The sequence below is a fragment of the Diprion similis genome, chromosome 4, assembly GCF_021155765.1.
Source record: "Diprion similis isolate iyDipSimi1 chromosome 4, iyDipSimi1.1, whole genome shotgun sequence".
NCBI classification, from domain to species: domain Eukaryota; kingdom Metazoa; phylum Arthropoda; class Insecta; order Hymenoptera; family Diprionidae; genus Diprion; species Diprion similis.
The window spans coordinates 27,702,069-27,711,965 of NC_060108.1; positions in this window are offsets into that span (position 1 = coordinate 27,702,069).

Below are 9,897 nucleotides of genomic sequence, written 5' to 3' on the forward strand. Positions count from 1 at the left end.
CATTGGGGAAAGCCAAAGACGCATATGGGGCATTCTATGTCAAGTCGGCCATACGGTCAATTTTCCTAACCCCTCTCGATTTATTAGCCCTCCTACAAAATTCAAGTACGTGTTGAGAAGATTAACCATGAGTCTTCGTATCTTTCCCTAATCAAATATTTCTCCGCGACGCATACCTTGATATGAAATACAATGTTCAATTTCACGATTTGACAATTTTTTTGATACATAGAAAATGTTATGACCAAATTCGTACCGTATTGTCGAGATGTGGGAAGAGCAGAGTTGGGTAAAGCTCGCAACAATGCCATTCCTCCAAGCATTCGAAATTATAAAAAACTAACTGCACACAGATGGAACAAGCGCTGAACGAATCCAAAGGTGTAACTTATAAGGTAGGTTAGCTTTACGACACAAACATTTCATATGAGACGTATGAATACGACTTTATTACTAATCACTTATAAAATCAGGTTTTTAGGGTACTTTTTAAGAAAAAAAATGATCTTTTAGGGAAAAATGTACTTCATAAATAGGAGGCATTGATTTTCTGAGTCGTCCATTTCTTGCCGCATGTAAGATTAGGTTCTTCAAACTTTTGCGGATGGATTTTACGATATTCCAATTTAGGCAAGAAAAAAATCAGAAGGAGATAAATTTGGTTTTTATCATTTTCATTTTATCACTATCGCATTCCTTGCAAAATACTGCTGTAAAAACAAATTTACCCTCCCCTGAGCATTAACGCGTCATGTACCTAAAAGTTGGGTGATATTTATTATATTTCATTGTGTATTATTACTATTCACCCATCCTTAATCCAAATAAATTGGGGCACTTTTTGTATTACAAATGATCAGAATTTAGAAAGTTTTTCTAAAATGAGATTCGATGTTTTCAAGAGTAATTCAAAAACTTTAGTTGAAGAACTTTTTCGTAGATCACTCAGACTTGTGGCCTTGTGAATCTGAGACGTCGAGTAATTGTTAAAATCCACGGTTGATCCTTTCAATCGGTAATTAAATTACGTAGGAGAGCAAAAAAATCGAGAGGGAACAGAGAAGAATTGCATTTATTCGGTCGGCTTGACACGATATGCCCAACGCGTTCTCATCCGCCCACGCTATTCGATTTGTCGAAGTCCTGTTCGTCCCGTATAAATGCGGATCTCGACTACGGATATAGCTTAAGATACATGTGTTGACGCAGTCAAAGCAGATGGAGATTATCTTACACGAAAAGGTTCGTAACATTCGTACTGACCATTATTTGTACCGCGATTTCCGTAAATCAGTAATATATTCTCCATAACATTATCGTTTCTAAAATTTACAACTATGAGGCAAAATTTTGAAAATAGCAACTGAGTACTTCATTTCGCTATTACAACAGGTTGAATTAAATAATACCATATTCATTATTGTAACAATTTTTTATTGACATCGAATGCAAATTATACATAGTTATATTTACATTACATCTGTGATAGGTTTTAAATTAAATTAATCTTTTGAATATCTAATGCTCATACGCATTCCTTCCATGCAAATTGATATCATTCTTATATCCAAGCGATTCTCTGAATTCTCGGAACATTCTTATACCCTATCCCCACCAATTTAATTTTAATTTTATGTGTGAGTAGTTAGCATCACAAACAACCACTCCAATCTTTTTAGGCTCCCGTTTCGTTAGAACCATGGCATCAACTTTGCGAATGATTATGATCGTGCCATTCTTCTTGTAATTTCATTGCGCACAATATGTGGATATTAATTCGGAGACGGCTCGTTTTGGGGCCGAGTCGATTACGTTGGTATCACAGATTCAGTTTGCGACGGGCAAAAATATTGATGATACGTGATAAAAAACAGCTTTTTGTACTGTAAATCCAATTTTCTGACATTGCATCGCAGATTATCGAAATATACATTTCTTTCAGACCCTATAGGTTTTCTGTGAACAAAAATGACTATCTTTGAGTTTTTTAAGCATGCAAGAATGGCAGAAAAAAGTAGAAGAAGAATGGTATATGACCTTGATTATTTTTACGCTTAAATTTAGGAACTAAATTTGTGAGGGTGGTGTAAAAAAGTATTCTGGCAATGAGAATAATGATCCATAGGTAATTTTTTCCCGTCAAGACATTACCATTCGAAACATTGAGAATAAGAGTAACACGTTTCGCTTTTAACATATACTTACATACACATTAAGGTATTTGTTCATTTAGGAAGGAAAAAACAAATTCCTTCCGGACATGAAAATTTTTGGGTAATATTAATACGTGCCACCGGGCGATTGAAATTTTTAATGCAAAACACATTGAAATTTTTAATGTTTTTTCATACTTTTTTTCGTCAAATAAAATTAACCGAAAAAATCAACTTATCGCTTGTGAACAATGCTTTTACTTCCGACTAAATGTGAGAACAAAAAATATTCGGATGAGGGCAGGTATTCCGTAGATAACGACGCACAATTAAACCGTAAAGACTACGGTTTTGTAAAATATAAGAGAATTTCGAGTATCAATGTATTATTTCTTTTTTATTTTTGCTTCGACGTTTAGTTGGAAACATAAACATTGTTCTAATATGAACTTACTTCTGGGGTTTAATTGGTAAAATTCCAAAACGACCAGAATAACGGACATCCTAACACACGTAGGGATTAATCGGTTATCGAATTGCATCACATTCTGAGTACTTTACCACTGGGCAAACAAACAAATGCGGTGGAAATACGTAAAATTTCAACCAGATAAAATTTCCCCGTTAATGTCGAACATTGAAAACGAGTAAAGAACAACGCGGATCGAAGTATAAATCGTAGAATAAGAGAAATAATGGTAGTAATGATAAAAATTATAGCCATATCAATAATGTAATATATGGTTTTTGTTTTCGTAATGGCGCTGCAAGACGAGGCTCGACCGATGCAACTAAAAAAATTATATATGTAATATACGTTCACTTCGAATACAAGCAGGTTGATTGGTACTGATGCAATTGATGTAATGTAATAGTAATAGAATCACGGAAATTGGGGCATAAACTGGTGATGTGGCCGAGCCTTGTAACATATACGACAGAGTCTCTCCCCCGCCACCTGCACCCCGCAGGCAAGAGGCTGAGTGGTAGGCGCGCATTTGGTTTGCCTTCGTAAAAACTTAACAGAACGCCGGCTGCAGATCCTGGAGTCTCTGTGGGAACTGACGAGGCACAAGGCGTCGAAGATGAGATAAAAAAACTTTCCGTCGAGGTCCCCCAATGAAGACATCTGCATTTTTATGAACTGTGGCAGCATTGGATTTTACTACGCGGGATCGCCGCGCCGCTATTTTTCAACAATATCAATATACAATTCGGTCGTATACGGATCCAAGATATCTGCAGAGCGGGACTGTTGCTTCTATTTAATTTTATAAAAACTTTAAACAAACTAATCTAAATAATACCAGGGAAACCCGTGTCAGGTGTCGAATGGTGTTCCGCGAAGGTTTGAGTGATTCGTTGGATATCGGTTAGATTTAGCCCCTCTAGTCGTCCTAAGAATCCTCTTAGGGGCGGAGCTGTACCTACGTACCTACCTATATCTATCAAGGTTCACAACGTTCGTGGAATCGGCAAAGGAATCGGCTTAGCCGTAGTACCAGGGTTCTTCCCCTACCAGCCACTCCTGACGTTTGCGACATCTGGCGATCGAGGCAAGAAACTGAATCTGTTTCTTCGATGCATAACGCGCGAGTATTCTTGAGTCGCCTCGCGTGGGGAGTGGTAGGGCTCTGCGGACGCTCCTTTTCATGTCTCCCTCGTCCTCTTGTCCGTAAAAGTAATAAAAATCCGCGAATAAAATACAACTCGTCATCATCCGCGTGATAAATATGAGAAGATTTTGACGGACGATTGTCAGTAAATAACGATTCAACGCTAAACGTGTTATAAAAGAAAGAGAGAGACACGCTGTCGTGTCTGAATTCGATTGAAACTAATCTTGATTCGAATTTCGTTGCGATGACGGATAGAAACGCGGCAGGCGATGTCTAATTGCGAAGACAAGTGTTCGCTCGCGTGCAAAAGGCTTGAAAAACCGTGCGCAACAGCCGGGTTTCACTACAGCGTTGATACATTGACGCACTGATCGAGAGAGTCTGCAGCGGATTCGTTCTGATTTGCTCCTCCTCTACGGATTACAACCCGCGGAAAACTGGCAACAGGTGGTCGGAGCCGGAGAGTGCAACGACGGCGTGTTCGCTTCGGGCGGCAATGTGGAAAAGCAACAGGTGACTCCGCTCCGCGACGCGATGCGATCTCTTGGCTTTCGGTGAGGAGGGAGGAACGGCGAGTCGCACGCCGAGGGAATCGCGGATACCTGCAGGACAAGTGAGTACGGGTGCAGGAGCCCTGCTGGATGTTTCACGTCATCTCGGCCGCGAGTGAATGTCCTAGCCCTCGGAGGATCGGTTTGCGAGCTCTTCGCGAAGTTGCCGCGACTCGGAACTCGCGCTTTGCGCCGACACCGCCCGCGTATCCGCAACGTATCGCCTCTTCTGATACCTGAATTATTGTTATCGTCATCATCGTCATTATTATTATTACCATTGCCGTTGTTATCGTCATTATACTTTGTGGTCTTTGGTGCTGGCAAGTGAAAGCCTCTGGTGAAACAGTGCGGAGTGTAGTGGTGATATGTATCGGTTGTGAAAGGTCGTCTCGAAAATGCGGTTCAAAATGGAAAAGTCCGGGATCTCGGAAATATGTCTGGTGCTGATCTGCGCGCAGCTCGTCGCTACGCAACTAATCGAGGAAAGAGGTAAGGGAAATAAGCGCGGGCGATCGAAGCGCCGACAGCAATTGATAATGCGAAAACATTCTACCATTTGTCGTCGCCGCTCTAAACATGTCGTTCGCGTATGCTTTAAAAATCAATTGACATGGCCATAAAAATCAGTCGACATTTGGTTACTCTGACGGCTATTTTTTCGATTGATTCATTACTGGTGCAGAATTGAAATCCCGCGCTTGTGTAACGGGTGAAAGAATTCACGACTTATCTCGGCGGGTTCGGTACGCGCAAGCGGCATAGATAGTCCGTGGATTCCGATGGGTCTTATTGTTAAGGTAAAGCAGGTACCCACACCTGTCCCACTTCATTCGTGAGTACAATGGCCAAGGGGTGCGACCGAGCTACCGTCTTTGAGAGAAGGACAAAAATATATAACTGGATTGTCCCGATTCGTAGAGGGTGAAGCAGTCGCCACCGAGCAGGAATTTCACCTCGATGCTTGCGTCACCTCTAGCGTTTTTTCGTTCCTTCGGGTTTTCTCTCACGATCAATTCGACGCTTCAAAGTTCACGCAACGGTTTCTTGCATTTTCCGGCCACTGCGTAAAAAGACCTGACAAGTACCCAAGGAATCCAATACCGTCAGGCCTGATAAATCTAGCCGCGGATTGTCGCTTGATTTCCAACTAACACAAGCATGACATTTCCCTCCGACCCGTAGGCTGTACGGTGCAAAAATGAATCAGCGGCAGGTAAACGTGTTGTCCTATGCGTAAAGTCACGCACAGCTGAAGAATAATTAATTTTATCATGTGACATCGTCTTATCGTTAGCAGTTGGCGATAAGATTCTTTATCGGATTCGCTGATACGTGGTGATTATGGCACGTTGAATGTTCCGTGAAGCAGAGATAAGGCCGAGCAACGCTCTAGAGCATCCTATACCGTGTTATGTTGGGGGCGAAAGTTTTGTTTTTTGTTATTTATAGCCAGAAAACGGTGGATACGTCTCGCGTGCTAGTGGCGAATACACCATGAGTTAAATATATCTTGTTAAATGGTTAATTAGGGCTTAATAAGATCAGTTCACCCAAAGCAGTGCTGGGAATCCAGGCCAACGACGTTGCGTCTTGAGGAACTTGCCTCGCACGTACCGTAGACCTACAGGCGGGTGTGGGGAGTGCAACAACTGTACAGTATTTTGAGATACAGGCAAAGGCACGGAGCTGTGTACCCTGTTGATGACAGCCGAAGGCGACCTTGCTTATCTCCGACATCTTTCGCAGCTTTACAATCTTTCAAGTTGTATGTACAAAGTGCATTGTACATGTACCTCTTCCGTCCTCCCGCATCTCGTAAACAATCGTAACAACTCAGCTGTGACTGAGCGACCAAGGAGACAAAATGCATTTTTCCGTTTTTCATCTTTACAGCTGTGGAAAACGGAACACAAGAAATTATACGAGGAAATGATTCTTGCCGCCAATTAGTACTCTGAAGTTTCTAGAGCACCTTCGAACGCCTGACTGAGGCAGCAAGTATTAAGACTATAAGACCGCAATGACGTGTCGTGATCGTGAATACAATGACACATGCTTCGCTCTAGTTGACGTCGATAGCTAATAGATAAGATTCTTTTTTGACATTTATCTGGGATGGGTGAGATTATTTTCCATCATTTTATACTTTAGAGTCGGCCGTTACCTGTAATGTGTCTCATTGTCAGAAGTTTGAAAAAAGTTCAAAGTGTAGAATCAAATAATTTTCTCATCAGCAACAGTGAGCCTGCCAACGCATGACAGATCGAACGAAGGAACGAACGAACGACCGAATGAACGAACCCGCGAGTCTTAGTTTCTTGCGATAGTTGCTCGACGTGCCCCAAGACTCGTTGTTCGAGACGAGGCTCATTGCCAGGCCGACGAAGCAGCAGCCTGGCTCGGGTGATCAGCCAAGCATAAAGTAACACTGAATTCAACTCCATGGCCTCGAGGTGGTTATGAAAAAACCGATGCATTCCATCTTTCTTGGTTTCTTTGTATTTCTGGCCTACGTTGAGGCGAGTATAAAGAATAAAAAGAGCAGTATCGTTTTTCTTCCACATGTCGATCTAGTATTCGTTTAACTGTGTTTTGCTTGAACTTTGCCTGCTGAGTTTTTGTGTAGCTTCAGGTAAAGCATGGAATTTCCAATGTGACAGGCGGTCTAAACCTGCAGATTGATCTTAACTGCGCGCTCTATCTGCGGTAACATGATATTGTACAAGGTAAAAATTCTTATGTAAAGAGAGATATTTTTATCATCAGCTTGCCAAGTATTGTACGAAAATTCCTGAAAATCGTCTGAAGGGAATTTTGAAAATGCACATATTTGGCATAAGCAAGTACGCTTGGTTCCCGACCTGTTTGAAATACGTACTTATTGAATGAATACACAAGGTGGGAAAAAATAAACCACCCCGCAGCGATAATCTCAGATGCTTTTAGGACGTCTGATTGATAGTAAATTAAAACTACAGTAAGATATGATTGTACACGAATGAAATGTGTGTGAGCCAAAGGATTCTAGGAGAATGAGCATGTAGAAGCATCCTTTTTTGCGGGGTTAATTAAGTGATGCGGGATGAAATAAGCAGCTGTGAGAAAATGTTGTAAAAGATGTGCCTTATCTAATCTCTCGAGCACAGCTAGGTCATTTGATTAATCTAAGACTTTTGTCGTATAATTTTGTATTTTTTCGCTTTCATCGTATAGCCCGAAGGAATCCGCATGGGTTGAAGTTAAATGAACACAATTTGTAACAATAATTCCATCTTCAGGCATCCCACAGAACTTGAATATTATCAGTACTTGTTCAAATACTTCCAAATTCATACGTCGATGTTTTTTCAGGATTAGCTTTCTTATGACTTGGCATAAATTGATACGGGGGTATTGACTTCGGTTATGACAATCGTGTCACGATCTGGTATCTTTCGTTTTGGCGAGAGTGTAATAAACAATATTAAGGTCGTCACAGCGTGTACCTAGGCATATCGTATACCTGACACGTAGGTACTTACACACAAGCGCACGGTTGTAAATTGATGGAACGAATCCAGACAGTGAGCTCTCTCGATGGACTCTGCAAGGCGACGACTTCAAACCTTCCCAGCGGGGTGTCCCGCCATTCTCGAAAGAGCAAAAGGCTGAAAGGGCAAAGAGCCCAAACCGAATCACTGAAGGCCCTTTGAGAACTTCGCTGCCATGCCACAGTCCATGACCGCGACGTTGCCGGATTTTGGTTATTTCGGGCATTTCGGGCATTTCGGGCCATAGAAAACATGTCTGGTGGTCGAATCGTTATCCACCAACCAACCACATTTGATAATTTTGTAGTTTGTGTATAAAATGTTCAGGAGCGCGAGAGGATATAATGTCCTACAATCACAGCTTGCTGAAGTAACACGTAAGGTATGGTTACTTCGGGTGCCGTATAATAATAATATGTCCCTCAAGTCAAGTGACGTTTGGTTCTTTTCGACGTCACTTTCTCCTCACAACTTGCATTCTGAAATTCGCGATTACGTATCAAATATAGGCAGCGGGTATCTGAAAATGTGTACCGCGTCACCCGTCAATCCTTTCAGTATGAACGAATGGTACTTTTTCATAAACAAAGTTCAAGTTACGATTAAGAAATTTGTTGATTGTCGTGTTTGAATGAATAGGTTTGCGTCTCTAAGACTAACCAATTCGTTGCTGACTTATCGGGTGCGAAACGCCGTGCTCTTACTCGTATGGAGTTTGATCGTAATTTTACACGGAGGTCACTTATACCGCAGGGAAACCATGTTAAAATTCAATAGATGTGTGACGAGATGCAGACTTGTGCTGCCGTGGTAAAGCATACGGCAGAGTAAGCGGGCAAAAGAAAGAAATGATCGGGAGCGTCTTCGGTCCTCGGCATACACCTCGCAAGCTGATCCAAGAACACTCTCGTTCTATAATCTTTATTCCGAGATAAGGCACGGGAGAGTGATGCTGAGTAGTTCCGTGGATGCAGTTGTTGTAAGTGGCCTGCGTGCCCCCTTTCTCATCGACTATAACTTAAACTGGCATGGCGATACTTCTCACGATTCGACAACGACTCGCGCTTTTTGAAGGCTGGTTGTGCTGGGTCAGGTCAACTCTAATTGATCCAACGGCAATCGCTCAGTGACGCATCAGACTCCGCACGTTCAACATGCGTCATCTCGTATCTCGTGTTTAGGCTATATAACGCCGCGATAGCTAATCGCTGACACAGAAGATATTTGTCAGAGCTATAAAAATTCGAAATTAAAAACAATTCTGATCTTTTAACATTGATCTAAGTTTGCATACTGCGATTTCCCGGAATTTTCGACGTCTTTCAATTCGAGGTGACAACAAACGCGCGTAGAAATGTAATTCTAATGATACTGCAAATACGAAGTAAGCTTAATTTTTCCTAATGTTTGAAGATCTTCGTGTACACATAATATACATTCATCTAAACACATATTTAATCAAGTATTTTAATGCGTTTCTTTCAAGCACTTGCAGGTCACAGCTGGAAATGTATGTACCACACAAATGGAAATCAGTGCCTATATACTACCAAGAAATTCGATTAATTTTTTTAGAGATAACTAGTAGGAGATAACGTGACAATTCGATAACGCCGCGCGCCGGGCCTCGGATACTCGTAAAATGCTTTGCAATCGAACGTTCACATTCGCGTTACCTCTAAAAGCTTTCATGAGTTATGATGACAGGTTAGAACTATGAATCGCACAAGCATGCATGATTGTTCAACTGAGAAAAAAAAACTGAGAATTACAATCCCGTGCAAATGCTTTGCTCGCAATATTAAAAGGGGCACCGGATACCTGAACTCCAAATAGCTGACGAAGATGAGGGGTGCCGGTCAGTGGGGCATAAGTGGCATAGTGGCAAGGATTGAGTCGTAAACGGGCAATAAACAAAATCGGCAATAAACAAAAACGAGAATGGACCATCCATCGGAACAAGGGTCGCAACGTGCAAACGAGGGCGAGGCATCATTCGGCGGAGCTGCTTTTACATCGAGTTCAAAGCCCCATCCACGAC